This window comes from Acipenser ruthenus, chromosome 21, assembly GCF_902713425.1.
Source record: "Acipenser ruthenus chromosome 21, fAciRut3.2 maternal haplotype, whole genome shotgun sequence".
NCBI classification, from domain to species: domain Eukaryota; kingdom Metazoa; phylum Chordata; class Actinopteri; order Acipenseriformes; family Acipenseridae; genus Acipenser; species Acipenser ruthenus.
The window spans coordinates 19,046,529-19,064,976 of record NC_081209.1 but is presented as its reverse complement, the minus strand read 5'-3'; the positions used below and the strand labels follow the sequence as shown (position 1 = coordinate 19,064,976).

The following is an 18,448-nucleotide window of genomic DNA, read 5'->3' as shown; positions in this document are numbered from 1 at the left end:
TACCAAACTGTTTTATACATATTGAATCATTGGTTCTACTCTTTTGAGAGCATATTTAAACTTTTTATTACTTACAATGACCACCAATTGGGCGTTTAGACTGTAACCTCATGCCCTGTCCCTTCTTTTAGATCAGGTCTGCCTGACCCTTATGATCAGATTCATCTGTCATCCCCATTGTTCCACCCTTTCTTTAACTTTCCAGATGCCTATTATCTCCTCCATCTTTCCTTGTGGGGTACTGTACCATGTACCATGGACCTGGGAAGGGTTAAGAGGGATTGTGAGGCAAAGCAGAACCGTCAAAGAGACAGACAGAGAGAGGTAGAGAGAGAGACCGATGTTCCTGGGATTTGCTGTGTAACCATCAGTACACAGAGAGCCAAGGTTGTCCTGAAATTAAGAAGAGCTTTGCTCTCTGTGTGTGTGTTTGTGTCTCCCAGAGGAGACAGGGGGAGTGAGAGAGACAGAGAGCAAAAAAAGAGAAAGGGAAAGAACTGTTTGTTTGGAAGCTGTGTCTCCTTGTCTGTGCCTGCTGTGTCTCTGCATTGAGGAACCAAACAGCCTCTGAGGAGTTTATTACCCCTTCTACCTGGTTCACCTTGTTGGCTGTAAAAAGCTTGGAATAAAACCTGTGTCACGGAATTAAAAGAGAGATTGCTAAAGAGCTAAACTGAGGATGATGGCATTTTAGATAAAGCATGGCCCAATATGTCAGAAGAGCAGGACTACACTATATTCTTAATTAGACTTCACTAGATTCTTGTTCTTGAGTGAGAGAAGCTGATATCCAGAGTTAAGCATCTAAGACACAGAACGGCTGCACTGCAGTTTCAGTGTTGCTCGTTTTGAGCACAGCGAGAGAGGGGGAGAGCGAGAGAGAGAGAGAGAGAGAGGAGACAGCAAGAGAAGGGAAGCGATCACTACTGGCCTCCTTTGAATTGAAAAAGAAGAAAATCAGAAACTGCTTTCTTCCTCTACGTGGTACTGAAGGACCTCTCTGGTAAGTGACTCTGTCATGGATGCCTTGTTATTGTTTGAGCGCAATTCATTCTCTGTGTGCTTTTCTGCTTCTGTGTCCTGTAGTGTTTTAATACAGAGAGGGACAGATGTTGATACTGTATATCAGTACACTCTCTCTCTCTTTCTCACACACAAAGCAGCTTTTGCTTTCCCTGCAGCAGAAGGGCTAACTTAATCTGCTTATGCACAGAGCCATTATATTGGCATTAAGGCTGAGAAGTGCAGATTTCTCCTATTAACTAGGGCTGGTGTTGTGGAGAAGGAGGGATTTATATATAGCTGTTTGGGGCAGATTCAGTCTTCAATCAAGGCTGTCTTTCTTATTGAATTCTGTGTATCGGTTTCTGTGGGTGCGTGTGTGTCTGCCTTTACGTATAAGTGGTAATTTACTCTAGGACCATTTTCTTCCTTGTAGGTGTAATGAGTGAAAACCAGAATTTAGGACAATCTTATTTTAACTAGTTTAATGGGAACTAGGTGATGTAGCAGGCTTGTCATTAATTTAATTTCCTTAGGCCTGTGCTTGATTCCGTCTCATGTTAAATTAGCTTGTTAAAGATAGAGGTGGACTTACAAAGTTGTGAGGGAAGCTCTCAAACCTGCATGTACCAGACTAGACAACATTGTCACTCGCATTTATTGTGATTTAAATCCACAGCTAAAATAACTAGTTTTAAATAAAAAGGCTATTGTGTAGTTAAATACATTTTTATGGTCTCATTGCATTTATTTTGTGGGTAGAACATAGTTAATTGAGAGAGCACATGTTGCCTACATTTGAACACAACTTATTTAAATGTATTACTAAAAGATATACAGTGATGTTTACATTTTTACAATGCTTTTGTAATTTCTATACTGTAAATAAAGTTTATTTGGGGGATGTAAACAAATTGCCTTATTAAAGTGATTTTCCTCCTAACAAACTTGATTTTACAACATTCATATTCCAAAAGACCCATGATAGATTGAATTTATTATGTTTTATTTAAAATTTTAATGCAAAATAACATTGATTTACAATAAATTAGTCAGGCCTGACAAATGTTGTAAGATGGTATCATCTCATATATCAATACTGGAGAGGTTCAAAGCAGCTCTTAGGACTGAAATCCTCTCTCATTTCTTTATTGGACTAACTGTACGAGAGGCAGCGTCAGTAAATCAGTAGTAAAAACTGTTCTTATTCAATCCTAACTCTCCAGAGTGCATGTTCTTTGATCTCCGCCAGTGCCTGTTAGATTGGAGTTATTCCACCCAGCAACTTACCCCTCTCAAGGTTTAGAATGTATTAATTAAAGAAGCCCAGCTCCTCCTCTGTGGAATTCAATATTTTATAGCAGCCTGATTATGAAAAATTATTATTTGCACTGTATCATTCCTACCAAAATAAGCCATTCTTAACATCAACCTTTTCTGCCTGTCCATTCATCTGCCATCGACTCAGTAAGACTTTTGTGCTAATGATATTAGAGATGGGGGCATGGTTGTTCCGTGAGACAATTCATCCGAGAAACCAGGGTGTCACCCCATGTTCATATGTGAAAAACTATAGTTTCACTAAGGGAAAAGACCTTGCAGTTGGCTAGAGACAATCTACAGATACAGATACGCTCAAATCTGATATTTTAAGTCCAAATCCACATTCAAATCAAGTATGTATTTTAACAAGCAGGGGGCTTAGATTCGGGCATCAATACTATTCACCAAGCTGGCTTGCATACAGATTTGCCCTCATGAATCTTTGGTAAATGCATTGGCAAGCACGGTAAAGCACAGAGGTGTATGGTAAAGCATAACATAAACCATGGAAAACAATGCTAAACTACTTCAGCTACAATTACTTTAAGCACCCTAAGGTTGATTCTCATTTTGCTCTTTAAGACATAATGTTTTACTTTCAAGCAACAGGACAAGTAGCTTTCACTGGGTCTTTGGGATAAGATGAATCGAAATTCACAGAATATTTCTATGAGATGAATGCTGCACTCTCAGCTAGTACAGTATACAATTACATGTTAAGCAACCTGACTTGCTTAAAAATAGATGACCATTCCAGTTAGCTATTCAGCCCCATAGGTCTGGCTCAGACAAAGCCCACACAATCACCTCCAATCATGCAGTGAGTCTGAAGAAATGTAACTGGCCAAATCCTTTTTTGACCCTTATGCCAACACATGGCTTGAATTCAGAGTTGTTTGATCCCTAGGTTTCACTGACTGTGAAAACCCACCCCATTCCTTAGGTACAATAACTCCTTATTGTTATTCATGTAGCCTTGCTCAACTGACTGTTAATTGGAAACTGCGGATTACAAGTCAGCAGCTATGTGTATGTGAGGTTAGGGTATTGCTGTGTAGTAATCAGAATGCAGGTTTTCATACTATTTTTTACTTTCAGTGCTGCATTTCTCTTTGCTATGTGTGAGGGTCTCTTCCAGAAGCCCTCGGAGATCTCACTTTGCTACAAAAGTCTGAAGCCACAGTGAAAGGATGTTTTAGCATCTTCCATTGGTTAAGTTTTATTACTGTGTAGTATTTTTTTTAAATCAGGGTGAATTTAAATTGCAATTTGATATCTCATTTGAGAGGCAGAAACAGTTGTTTTGAATCATAAACACTAACGATCCAAGAGTGAGATATATCTCTAACACTCACCTGTCTGACTGAAACACCTTTTTGGCTCCTTTTAGCTACAGGTCCATGGGATTGTTTAGTTATCTTTTATTATGAGAATAGAAGTCAGGGCAAGGAAAATCAATATTATCGGGGGCTAAAACTGACTACAGTGCTCCCGCATTATAAGGCGGACCTTTATACCATGGAATAAGTTATAAAGTGGTATGGTCATGCCTCCCATTTTCCCCATAATGCCACTACATGGTCTCTTATGTATGGCTCTCAACTACAGCATTATAAAGGGGGGAGCACTGTAATTGTCTTAATAACTGGCATATTGCAGATGAAATTTGGATCTGGTGAATTAGAGGCATTTTACATGTGCTGTTATGGTGTGATGAACAAGACTTTAAAAAAATGTCTTACATCGGCATAACATCATTCACAAGTCCCTTAGTGTTTATCTTTTTGTTTTCCACATGTTTTAATCAGATGAAGTCAATTGTCTAGCCAAACACTATCAATTCCCTTCCTGTGTTTCACATACTAGGACAACCAGTTCTTTATAAAATAACATCAGAATAAAGCACCAGTTCTGCAGGCTGAACCTGGAACTCAGCTTCTGATTTGCTGGATCCTGTCAGACGGGTTTGATTTCATTCCCTTGACGATTTATGACCTGGGATTATGTTGAAAGGTACAACACAGGATAAGATAAATGATCAGTAACGTGATTATTGTAAACACACGGGGTGTTCTGAAACTATCAAAAGATCTTCCATCAAACTGACAGGGCCCTGTTTTGAAGAATCGCATTTCTGAGAGGAATACAAGACAATTTAGATTCAGGAAGCAGCTACATTATTGCATTCCTCTGTACCAGGGGGGCTGACTGCTGACCTGAGAGCCAAACTGCACACACCCATTCCCAACTGTAAAAAGAGCTTACCTGCAGAGGTCTGTGAAAGACAGCACACTTGTGACCAGAGTTTGGCCAATCCATGTAAATGCTTTATAGGTTTGCTCTGGAACTACATTATTCAGGTTGAATTACCCTGGTTTTCTTCATAGATAACAATGTTGAGTAATGCTGCATTACACAGTGCTTGATTACTCTGCTAGTGGGTTTGTATGTATGTCATGCATAAATGCACTTATGCTCGTTCTAAGCAATGAACCGATCTTTTGTATTGTATTTTTTGCACAGATAATGGATGTGTTTTTGTAATTCTTTAATAGGAGGTCACTATTGCCTTATCTCATGATTGTTTTATTACTTGAATATTGCCTTTGCTTTATTACACAGTATTACTCTTACTATATACTGTATGGTATTGCACCATTATGATGATTCAGCTTGTTTAATATACAGTGTATACAACCTATAGCCATTCAATCACATACAATGCTTCAGAAACTTTTATCTGTATCGCAAAAATAAAGATATTTTTGTACTTTTACTAAACCTGTTGTGTCTACACTTTTATTATTTGACCATACCACACCTTTACAAACAGTTGCCATTGCACATGTTTTTAAATAGTCAATAGCTTTGTGGCAGGGTAGTTATGGACATGTGAGAATGCATTTATAGTTATAAGAGAAAGAAAAGGTGTAAGCCTTATTTATTCTATCATTAAAGTTTGTAATAGTGTGTTTGTGTGTGAATGTCACATGTTAATGATATTTTCTCTAGGCATACGACTCGATGTATGTATCCATATGAGTGTGTTCCTTGGTGAGTACACGTGTTATGCGGTGTACGTAAAGGTTTAATGAGTTAATCTTGGAGTGCTTCGTTGGTTGAAAGCTTGAGGTTCATGTTTGCTATCTGCATGAAATAATTCGATCTTAGCTTATTTTTTAAGTTCATGGCATCTGCGTAGTGTAAAAAAAGAATTCTAACCTTTATTACCATTTTAATAAACCGTTGGCTGCTATTCCTTCTCCTGCCTGAGGTTGCTAATTATTCGGTTTGCTTCACACCATAACAAAGATGGAACAATTGGTCCACTTGAATTGAAAATGGGATTGGGGATCAAAACTAAAACTAAAGCCTGAGTAGTTCTTTCTTAATGTTTCCTTTATAAACACTGGGAACTGAGAGCCAGCAAATTTAACTTAGGACAATATCATTCTGTTGTGGGATCTTAGAGCTAGCAAATTCAATACAGAGCTCTCAGAAATGGCATCTTAGATCCAGAGAATTTGATAGAAAGCGCTTAGCACTTAATGCCACTAAATTCAACTTCCTTCAAAGTCTTTAAGAGACCACAAATCCAATACAGTATTGGAACAGCAAATTCCGCAGTATAGCAAACTCTAAAAGGCTGTACACTAGCTATAACTCAGTTTAGTGTACCTGAGAACCAACAAACTCAACTCAGTGCACAGTATACAGAATGCACTGCTTGGGGGACTGAGACTCAGCACATTAGATGTAGTATAGCATAGAGAACTCCACACTAACGATCTGACAAAATCGTCATCTTATTGATGGAATGATATTATGGTGCCGTGCTTGCTGTAAAATGGGTGCTAATTACTGTAGATTTTAATCAGCAGGTTTCTTGTGAATGTGGCATGAGTCATGCAATGTATATAAAAAGTTCTGAAAGCATGCCTTTAGCAGATGTAATAAATACCACATAAGAGTGTTGCAGGGGGACAGGTTAATTGTTACACTCTGGTGTACCAGATTAGACGTTAAACATGATTCTGAGAGCTCTACTGAGGCAACATGTGTGCTTTAAACTTCTGGCTTTTAAAGGATCACCAGGATGTGAAAACTGAAAATGATACAAAGTCAATACATTACTTAACCATGACACTTCATACCCATAACAAGTTGTTATTTAACCACAATGCATTATTAACTCATCCTTTATCATAGGATCGGTTGCTTTTAATTGAAGTTCAAGTAAAAGCTCCAAGTGGAATACCAGACTTAATTGTGCTTCACAAAAAAAACAAAAAACAAAAAAAAAACATTCTAATTAATAAGACACTCAAGTTGTTAAACATTTCAGTACTTGGCGTTATTAGTGGAATGTACACTGGTGAAGCCGCTAGCCGGAATGTTTATTATAAATGTGGCTTCAGCTTTTGTTTTAATCAATCCTCATAAAACAAACTGCAACAATACATCAAAGAAGAACTAAACTAAATATGTACTAGTGACCAGGCTGGGCCCTCATTGTATTACCATTAATGGCCGTGTATGTTGGTAATATCAACACCAGTGGAAGTGATCCCATGCTCGGATGTTCCCAGTCCTATCACTATGATATACTAATTAAAGAAGAGAGTACGAGTAGAGAGTACAAATAAGTATGAGATAGTGACGGACTGTGATGTCACCCTTTTGAATTGACTTTGCGGTTCAATGGAATTCCAAGATGTGCCTCATGTATGATTTTTTTAAAGCTGGTGACATGGAGAATACAGTACGGTAAAAACGCAATAAGGTATGGATGAGGTCATGAATTGGGTTTCTCTGTGATGTGTCATGGAATACAGCAGGTGAAACATGCACTCCTAATCCCCAGTACATTGTTATTTGTGATCTGGAGGCATGCCTGCAGTACAGTGTTTCATCAAAACACTTCAGCTTATTGCTATCTGCAGTATATCGCTGACAACTTCACACATTGGATAGTATCATCTAGAGAAACAGCTTGAAAAACTGTGTTTTGCATATTGAGCAAACACTTTTGTTTGTATATTGTTTTCTCCTCTTTCAAAAAGTTTATTTTTAAAATATTGTCATCCCAGCTAAGTCTTGCAAAAATACCTGTGCCATCTTTGTATTTTTCCATTAATAACGTATAGAAGCCACAAAACACCATCTTTGCCGTCAACAGCTTGCATACCTGAAAGTGTCATCTTTGTTGTGGTCAAACTCGCATACTATGGCTATGGGAGAACAAGCAGGGAGACATAAACTTGTGTTTAATGGCTGTGGCAGCACAAATCTAGTTGTTACTATAAATTGGACTATGATTACTTCCCCAGCCATCTCATTACTAGGTAAATTGATATATTATTATCAATAATTTGAAGTTTTAACATTAGTATTTTAACTTTATGTATGTATCTATGCTGAGCGTTGTGTTGGTTTCTCTCTTTAAAAAAAACCAAAAAACTAAACAGTATTTTCGTACTGGAGGAGGCCAATTCCCCCCAACAATGCTCCCTTGGTTCCTCGTGGCTGATTAATCTCAAAACATGTCCTCTAGCCCTGGTTTCTGTGCTGTACACATGCTGGTCTGTCTTTCTCTCCAGAAAAACAGTCAAAATGGTCAATAACAGCATCATCTTTCTATAGCCTTAACAATCCTCTTTTCCATCGCAATATGTTCAAGCGAGGAAAATGGCATATGAAGTATAAAATCAACAGCATTTTTACCTTCATCCATTGCTCACTGAAGAAATATGCAGTGCATATGGATTTCAAAAGAGAGTAGCCACACATGACCCATACACAGCCTAGTAACAGACATGTCAAGATTAAGTGTAATTATGAGTAGTGGAGGCTAGCCTCGAAATGGGTTATACTTATATCATGTTAGCCAATAGAAATACAATAAAACTTGACAGAGGGTGATTGAAGGTTATTGAAGTGTGTGGAATAAATACAGAATCCCAGCCCATTTTGAGGCTACAGAAAATGAGCCTCAAAATGGGTGAGATTCTGACATGTTCGCCAATAGCAATACAGTACAACTTAGAAAATGTATGAAACAGGTGCTAGAGGCTAAAGGGAAGCCACTTGAGACAAACAGCTAATGCAGATCAGTGTGGTCTTTGTGCTGCGATTAATACTTTTGTTGACTTTTACAAAATTACACTTAGGCTTAGCCTCCGATGCCTCTTATGACAAGCTGCCACTACTATGGACAGCTTATGTGTATGACCAGGTGATATATAATAATCCAGGGTTATTTGTATAACTCTGAAAATATAATGTGATTGCCACACAAGAGGGAGGGGGGGTTGGTTAAAAAATATATAACAGATATAACAGTTTGGGGGTCTCATTGAACCACATCCCCTGATTTGTCGAGGCACCGAAACCCCATTTTTAGTAAAGCAAAGGTCCACTCGATCACATTCCTGGTGGATCTGTGTGTCCTTGTACGCCTGTTCGTCATTCTTGTGTGGATTAGACACAGGTGTTAAAAGCCAAGGACGCATTGCAAATCCACAATCACCTAAGGAAACTTTATTGTAATATCTAGTATGCCATTTTCTATACCAAGATTTCATTATTTAATCTTAGGTTTTTATTTGTATAATTCAAATAAAATCTCCTGCATTCTGACAGAGGTCGACAATAGCTGCCCTACCCAGACGAATTTTTAGATCGTCATCTGGTAAATCTAAGGAATTAACCCTGGTCCTGTAAACCCTCTCTCTGTATCGTCAGCGTCGCAGCCGGAGTCTGTCAATCTCAGACTCGCACTCAAGCTCTAAAATTAAAAGCACTGCTTGTTAAGATATTAACACTATTTCGGAAATCAACATCATTTCGGAAATCACATTATTTAATAACGAAATAGGCATAACGACCGCTTGAAAATGCCAAAATCAATGCTACATACCAATTTGTTGATTAACACTGGAGTTATCATTTACGACCTTTTGAAAATCCCCCCCAAAGCATCTAATGTCTAAATTATTTAACCGTGTCTGTATGATTGTTCGCTTGCTAATGCATACAGAATATGGTAGTCATACACTGATGAGTCATTGGTGCTGTTATGCCTTATATAAAGATTAACAGCAGTTGGCTTCAGAAGCCAAGAAGTCTCTTTGAAAGCTTTGAAACAATTTCAAAATTATGTGCAGCCTCGAACAGCATGCTACTGGAATGCCTAATAAAGCTTTTTCACACCGCACTTAAAAGCATCCTCCTCATGTTGCTCGAAGCGCTTTGAAATTAAGGACAATAACTTTGTAAGGGAAGGCTATTATTGGTCTATTGCAGACCAGGAACTAGCCAATGAAAGATAATAGTAATAGCAATCTGCCCATAGTGGATGGAAGAAATACTGCTCTATGTGTATTTCTTACATTGAAAGGAGGTTATTGATGCCACAGGAGTGCTGTATGTTATATATTGAATTGATTAGCTAATGGAATGAATCCCACACTTTTGTTATAGTGGAATCCATAATCCCATCACTGGTTGTTTATGAATAATTACTTCTCAAGCACAGCTTATATTTTACAGAGATACAGTATATATTCAGTTTGGTCAGGCTGCAGCTCAAAATATTAGTTATTGAACTCACTCTTTCCCTCCTCTGATGCCATTTTGTAGCAAGATGATATGAAAAGTACACTCATGTGATATTTACCTTTTTTTAATTGAACTAAAACAAACATTTTGTTCACACAAATCCGTTACCACATTTTGTTATCTATCTAAAAAAGAAACCATTACAGTTACAAGTTACTAAAAAAATGTAATCAGATTACAGTAATGTGTTACTACCCAACACTGTAAGACCCAAGTTAGTAAGAAAATAAGTTGCCAGACATTTTGGGCCCTTACCACATGCCCATAGATTGATGCCACAGGCGCAGTACTGAAAAAAGAACACACTGTACACCTCATTAAACATTTCAAATTGAGCTCACTAGTTGTTTACAGCCAGACCGACTTTTGTCACAACCTGATTTTCAAGTGTAATTTAAACTCAGATCATGTTAAATTGAAATCAATATTTAATTAACGCAAATGACTGCAGATGTAGGTCCAAGCAATGGTTTCATTTTTGTAATTAGTGATGCAGTTTTAATTAAACATCACATTGAATCCATAAGTTGATATAATGCATCAGGTTTGAATTTCATTATGTGACTGGCTTGAAATTCTCTCACAAAATTTCCCATGAGGAATGTATCTGTATTACTGTTTACCAAATGTGTGTTATATAACCCAATCCATCAATACTGTACCATTGCTTAAATTCAGACAGAATTACTTTTCTTACACCTTATTCATATTAGCAACTCAATCATGGGTCCTTTCATTGTTTATTTTAATGCAGATTCTGCTGATGTTTCTAGTTAAATACAACGCAATAGAAAAGCAGCTGGTTCTTCCTGGTCACTTCTTGTGCTCTTGGTTAGTTTCACTCCAGTGATTTAGATGCAATTAGACTATGTGACCTACAGCATAGGGCGTTTTGATCTGTGGTGATGTATTTAAAAACCATCAACGACTGCTTCACCAGCTACAGTGGCAGGGTCTGCAGCCAGATATGAAGTGTGTTTTGTATTGTTTGGGGTTTTGTAAATGCATTTTAAATTAAACGTTTTTTTTTTTTTTTTTTCGGCAGGCATGGGGTCAGACTCAAGCTTGATAATTGATAAATAATTGCCAATTTGAGTCTGACCACGTGTATAAAAGAGAAACAGAGAGCCAGCTCCAGCCAGACTAGGTCTCGAGGCAAAGTATAATTTAGTTGCAGGTTTTAAAAGCATGAGCTTCTTGTTTAGGGTGAGTAACCCTAGTTTCTGGTTTTGTTTGTATTGTTTTGTTTTGCATGTTTGGTCTGTGTTGGTTTTTACCTTTGTTGGTATAGCAACCTGTACATAATAAAACCTGGGGTCCACCGCTAACATTAGCTACCACAATCCCTCTGTCTCTCTCACCCTCTCTAAACAACCATTTACACAGCCATAACAGAACTAAGACTACACAACATGCAGCAGTATGTTATAAAGATACCTTGTAACAAATACTACCAAAGACTATTTCATGTGGCAGAAAAAAATATTAGCACTCCATACAAGCATCCCTTATTAGAAACCTCAGAACGTTCATCCACCAATCAGGAAGCTACCTTCCAGGGCACTACCACATGGTTATGAGGTATTACCTTGCCTGTGAGGTAGGGCCCTCACCTACAGCTCAGCTTTACCTTCTCAACACTGTCAACTATCAGACTGAAAGAAGTAAACAAGCTAATGTTCTGTGTTTTCTTTAGGTTACATCAGCATTTGAAAAGAAGCCTTTGAGTTAGTAATTAATTTATGACTTGCTGCTTGCCCTAAAGTCCCAGAATGCATTGAAATTCACACCTCATATAAGAACAAGACAAACAACATGGAGGTCCCATGATACAACGCTGCATAAATCTTCAGTCATTACATTTTTTTTGTTGTTGTTGCCGGTGTCTTTCTTTTCCAGATAATTTCTAATAACTCATGAAAAATATTAAAAGCCTGCAGTGTTTTCATTTCTCATTAATAATGCATTGCCTTTTTTCTTTTTCTTTCTTTTTTTCTTTTTTTTACCAGTGATGAATGTAGAATGGAGGTCCCTTTGTGGGTGGGCACAGCAGTAAGCTTGAAACTTAAAATGGTGAAAGTTGAAGGTCTGACAACACTGGAGACTGGAGCCACTGTGTCTCACTGCAGGGGGTACAGCCCCAGGATATTTTGCAGTGGAGAGAAATCTGTGAATAGACAGAGACTGAGAGCATGAGAGAGTAGATCCAGTTCTATCTGTATTATGCAGTACAACATACACAGCAAAGGAATGATTTAGATAAAGCATAACAGCACTGGAGACTGAAGCTCTACATATAGTCCAAATGAGAAACACATTAAATATGTATCAAATACTTTTGCTTAAGGGATTGCTATACTGTAGAGATTAATAATTTGCTTAAAGGCTTGCTACTATTCCAGCGGCGAGACGACCACCCCTCTTCTTTCCTCATTGGTTTATCCCAACTATTTAAAAGCCCCTTCTGTTAGGAAGTTTCTTTCCGTCTCCTTTGCAGATGCATCTCCCTTTCGGGGGTCGATGGGTCTGACAGCTTTATCACCTCATATGTGTGCAATTCATTTCTGGTTGAGATCCAGGCCACCTATCCTATCATTCCCTTAAACAAATATTCATAATCATGTTGTCGTCTCATTGAAATATAACTCAGGTATCTCTGAATGAACATGTTTTCTGTCCATTTTTCAAGTCAGTTTAAGTCTTGCAGGTTCACAAAAAATATCCTAGTGTCTTTGACACTAAACATCAGTTTAAGTTCCAAAACTAGAAATTAACATTGAAATTTATCAAGAGACCTGAGTTATATATTTTACAGGTGTTTTTCTCCTTTAGCAGTGATAGAATGTAACAAAATAATTCCACAAAACCTTCACGCACATGCACATCCATTCACTATATATGTTTTTTATGATGTCTACCACCACACCTCACCCTCTCTTAACTGGAGTCCCCCAAGGGTCAGTCTTGGGTCCTCTCCTATTCTCTCCCTACACCCGCTCCCTGGGCCCCCTCATCGCATCCTATGGTTTCTCATACCATTTCTATGCTGATGATGCTCAGATTTTCCTCTCCTTCCCCACCTCTGACTCCACCATCTCCTCCCGTATCTCTACCTGTCTGTCTGCTATTTCCTCCTGGATGCACTCGCATCACCTCAAACTCAACCTCTCTAAATCTGACCTCCTTTTCTTTCCCTCCTCCTCCCCCTCCTCTGATCTCTCTATCTCTGTTCCTCTGGAATCTACCACACTCTCTCCCTCTTCCTCCGCTAAGAACCTCGGAGTCACCCTGGACCCCTACCTCTCTTATTCACAGCACATCTCCACTCTGGCACGCACTTGCCGATTCTTCCTGAGCAACATCCGAAGAATCCGACCCTTCCTCACCAACTACGCTACCCAGCTCCTGGTCCAGGCCCTGGTACTCTCCCGCCTAGACTACTGCAACTCCCTCCTGGCTGGCCTCCCTGCGTCCACCACCTGTCCACTCCAGCTCATCCAGAACTCTGCTGCCCGCCTGGTGTTCTCTCTGCCTCGCTTCGCCCACGCTACTCCACTACTCCGCTCACTCCACTGGCTCCCGATCACTGCTCGCATCCAGTTCAAGACTCTTGTACTAGCCTACAGATGCCTTGACCAGACTGCACCCAGCTACCTCCAGACCCTCATCTCTCCCTACACCCCCACTCGACCTCTCCGCTCCGCCTGCACTAGAAGACTGGCTCTACCTCCGCTACGCTCCCCTGCCTCCAGAGCCCGCTCCTTCTCCACCCTTGCTCCGCAGTGGTGGAATGACCTTCCTACAGATGTCAGGACTGCCCAGTCCCTGACCACATTCTGGTGCCTCCTTAAGACTCACCTCTTCAAACAGCACCTGTAGAACTCCTCTGTTTGTATCCTGGGACACTATCACCCTTCATTTAAATGTGCTTTATTTTGCTCTTATCTGCCCCCTATTTTACTGCATTTAATCCTGTACTTCAGAATACTGTAATCTGCCAAGTGTTTAACCTGTAGTATTTTGTATTTAATCATATCCTGATGTAACTATCACTATTATCTGCTGTATTATTGAATTGTGGTTTGTCACACTTGTACTTTACTTGAACAAAAGTTATTGTATTTCTTGCTCTTATTCTATTACTTGTATTGTAACACTTAATGTATTTGCTTACGATTGTAAGTCACCCTGGATAAGGGCGTCTGCTAAGAAATAAATAATAATAATAATAATAATAATGTCTGCAATCATACTGAGTGGTATTTCAATTGCTCATGTACTGCATATTTTATTTTCGTGAGTTCACACGCTCGCCCTCAGTTCTTCCTGTTTGCTATAGCTATATTTAACATGGGTAGACCAGCCCAACTGTATTTATAGAAGTTAGAGGCAGCACATTCTGCCACTTTGGATTAAGTTTCCTTTTGTTTTGTTGGAATTAGACTGACTAGCGCACACTTCTATAAAGACATTATGACATGTGTCTACGGCAAGCAACTACAGTAGAAGCTCTTCAACTAATTGTCAAAGCACCTTAACACTGATGGGACTGTAGAAAAAGCACTGATGGTGGGTGTTTCCGTGTCCAAAATACGAATTACTGCTGTTTCTCCAGGAACGTGAAGACTAACCCTTTTAAAAGCTTGAATAATAAGCATGGGAAGGACTTGGTCAAATGAAAAATGATAGTACTAAACCTTTAAAAGGGATTGATTTTTCTTGTGAACAGACTTTTTTTTTCAATTCCGCTCCCAACTTCTATCATAGAATTAGAGGCAGTAATTGCTGAGGAATGCTAACATTTCTCTCCAGAACATTTAAAACCTGTCGTGTTGAATCAATGTCATCTTGGCTGCCCTACAACAGGCATATTTATACAAAATGAATAATTCAGGATGTAGCTATATGTACAGGTTTTTATACTGTTCAGTTTAGTCAGTACATGACACAGAAAGTTTTGCATACCAGTATTTTGTTTAACAGATCATTTATAGTGTTATAGGAGGTCCATATGCTTGCACACATCTATCCATTCATCTGTCTTAGCTTCAAATGCCATTTTTCCATTCAAATCATGTAGCAATATAACCTTTCTTGAATTCCCACCTATATACAGATATGTAAACAGAGTACTGTAGGCGGGGCTGGCAGAGTTGAAAGGTCACATGATTTCAATGGACTGAGGAAGGTTTATCACTGTCAGCACTAGGGATTCTCCAAACAAGCTCAAAGCCAGAAAACTGATAAGAACTCAGTATTGCAGCAACAGAACCCAGAACTGCTCAAAATTACTGTAAATGCAATAACATAGTAAGAAGATGTGAAGCAATTAAAATTACACTTAAATTGGACCCCAGTGAGTTCCCGGGTGGCTTACCTGTCTAAGACACGGCTGTGTGGTGAGGTGGGGGAGTCATACAGTCAGGGCAGCGCAGGTTTGTGTCCTGGCTGTGTGAAGTCGCCATTCTTCGCAAGGGATTCCACAGGGAGTGTCCCATTGGATCTGGCACTCCCATGAGTTAGGGAGGCAAAGCCATCAGGGACCATTTCTCCTCACTTTGTTACAGTGACCCCTACTGGCCAGGTGACCGGTGAGCTCAAGGCGGGCACTTACAGGACTGGCCAGTAGCTTGCTGATATCCGCTGCAGAGCTCCTGGGTGTAAAGAGGCTTCACTGTGGGATCAGAGGATGCCCACACTGACCTGCCATTCTCCTGAGCTGTTGTAGGGACTGCAGTAATGAGAGAACAGAATAGGATATTCTAAACTGGGGAGAAAAAGAGGGAGTAAACTATATATTAATCAGGCAGACTATAAACAAATAGATCCCAGGCTTTAGAATTCGGACCTCAGGATATTTAAAACCTGAGTGTAGAGTTTTTAAAAAAAATGTCAATACTCCTTTTTTATTGCCTTTATATTTATATGTGCTTAACTCGTTTTCTGTAGAGCCTTGAGACGATTTTACCAGCAAGGCAAGTTTAATGCTGTGTATTAAGGAAACAATGGAAATGATATATGATTCATTATGGATTATCTCTAAAAAAGTTGTGTGCTAATGATCATAAAGTCCACTACAGGGGATTTTGTTACTCTCCATCCATTGATTATATTTTTTATGAAAACTAACTGCTGAAAAACAATAATTGGTTTAGCGATTAATCTTTTAACCTGGCACAGAATAATAATAATAATAATAATAATAATAATAATAATAATAATAATAATAATAATAATAATAAAACATTATACATGAGTTATCTTTGAGAACTAGCAGTGCAGAAGTCAAAACTGAAAACTGTCAGTGAGCCTGGGAAACCTCATTGATACACTGTGTAACAATTTTTTTTTTTTTTTTTTGGTTCCTGGGTAGTAAGTGTTATTTCCTAATTGCTTATGCCGCAAAAGTATAGAAAATGGCTATTATTCCCCACAAACTTTGCTTTTGTGACCAGGACAGTGATATTTTGAAATTTACCTATTTTCCAGAACATTCCAGATAGATTCAGTGCTGGGTGAAATAAATGTTTTTTTGTAGGATGGTACAGAGGGGAAAAGAGAGCCATGAAGTTCGCTATCCCAAGAATTTGGCGGGAACCCACTGACCACTCAAGCAACTGCTACTTCTGCATGGTGGACCCTTCCAAACGTCGGACTGGCAACAATGCACCTGCTATCACATATCCGGACCTTCCTTCATCCATCACCCCGGTGCCACACTGCCATGAGCTCCCCATACCCACTCCTCCGGAGAGAGAGCAGCCGTCTTTAGAAGAGAGCAGCAAGTCAGAGAGCGAGGAAGATGTTGTAGATCCAGATGACAGTTTCAGAGGTGGAGCTGAGGAGAGAAAACCATACTACCCCAACCAAAAAGACCTTAACGACTTGATTAGAGATCTTGGTCTCACCAAGTCCAATGCCGAGCTTTTGAGGTCTAGGCTCAAGCCGTGGAACTTGTTGGATGAAAGTGTACAAGTCGCAGATCAGAGGAAGCGTCACCAACCTTTTTCCAGCTTCTTCACCCATCAAGATGGGCTCTGCTTCTGCCACAATGTGACCAGTCTGTTCGAGGCAATCGGAATCGCCTGTAACCAGAATGAGTGGCGCCTCTTCATTGACAGCTCATCCAGGAGCCTCAAAGCCGTGCTGCTCCATAATGGTAACAAGTACCCGTCTCTTCCCCTGGCTCACTCGGTGCACCTCAAAGAGGATTACAACAGCATCAAGACCTTGCTGGACGCCTTGATGTATGATGAGTACGGCTGGGAGGTCATAGGAGACTTCAAAATGGTGGCATTCCTGATGGGTCTCCAAGGCGGTTTTACCAAGTTTCCCTGCTATCTTTGCCTTTGGGACAGCAGGGACACCAAGGCGCACTACCACAGGCGGGACTGGCCACAGCGGACCGAGTTCTCTGTTGGGAGGAACAATGTCAAGTGGGAGCCACTGGTGGACCCCCGGAAGGTGCTGATGCCACCACTGCACATCAAATTGGGCCTTATGAAACAATTTGTCAGAGCTCTTGATAAGGAGTCAGCAGCCTTCAAGTACCTTCAAGACGTCTTCCCTAAGCTGTCTGAGGCAAAGGTCAAAGCCGGTGTCTTCGTCGGACCACAGATAAAGAAGATCCTGGAGTGCAATGAGTTCCCCAAGAAGCTCACTAGTAAGGAGAAAGCGGCTTGGAACAGCTTTGTCGCAGTGGTTCGGGGCTTCCTGGGCAATCACAAAGCCGAAAACTATGTGGAGCTGGTTGAGACTCTGGTGAAGAACTACGGCACAATGGGCTGTTGGATGTCCCTCAAAGTCCATATCCTTGATACTCATCTTGATAAATTCAAGGAGAACATGGGAGCGTACTCGGAGGAGCAAGGCAAGCGCTTCCACCAAGATATACTGGACTTTGAACGCCGCTACCAAGGACAGTATAACGAGAACATGATGGGAGACTACATTTGGGGGCTGATTCATGAAAGTGATTTACAGTATAATCATAAATCTCAAAAAACTACTCACTTCTAAATATTTTGTAGTCATTTTTGTATTACTTTAGTATAAATACATGTTAATTTGGATTCATATGTTGTTTTTTCTGACTTTATGTGAATGAAAAGACACAAATTCGCCTGTTTTCTCATTGGAAATAGGTAAATTTCAAAATATCACTGTCCTGGTCACAAAAGCAAAGTTTGTGGGGAATAATAGCCATTTGCTATACTTTTGAGGCATAAGCAATTAGGAAATAACACTACCCAGGAACAAAAATGGTGTTACATAGTGAATGACATCACTGTGCAGAACAAGCACAGCCCATGTTATTGTTGAAAGTGGTGGTGGGTTATCTTTCATAACTTATGGAGTCTGAGTGTGATTTATTTCTAAGGACTCTAAGGACTCTTCACAAGTTAACAGTGAGATATCTTTCAAGATTCAAGATTGTGGGTTAGATCTTTAGGATAAGCAAGATGCCTTCACAAATTGTGAATCATCATTTTGAATAAATACA

At 39.6% G+C, this 18,448-nt stretch overlaps 1 protein-coding gene across 3 annotated transcripts in view; it reads left to right on the top strand.

Moving 5' to 3' along the window:
- Nucleotides 1–455: 455 nt before the first annotated feature.
- LOC117428391 (leucine-rich repeat and immunoglobulin-like domain-containing nogo receptor-interacting protein 1) overlaps nt 456–18,448 on the top strand; it is a 558,576-nt gene continuing 540,583 nt past the window's right edge. For all 3 annotated transcript variants that reach the window (XM_058994911.1, XM_058994912.1, XM_058994913.1), the window contains exon 1: nt 456–1,003. The gene's annotated coding sequence lies outside the window, so the exon portion shown is untranslated. The remainder of the gene's footprint in view (nt 1,004–18,448) is intronic.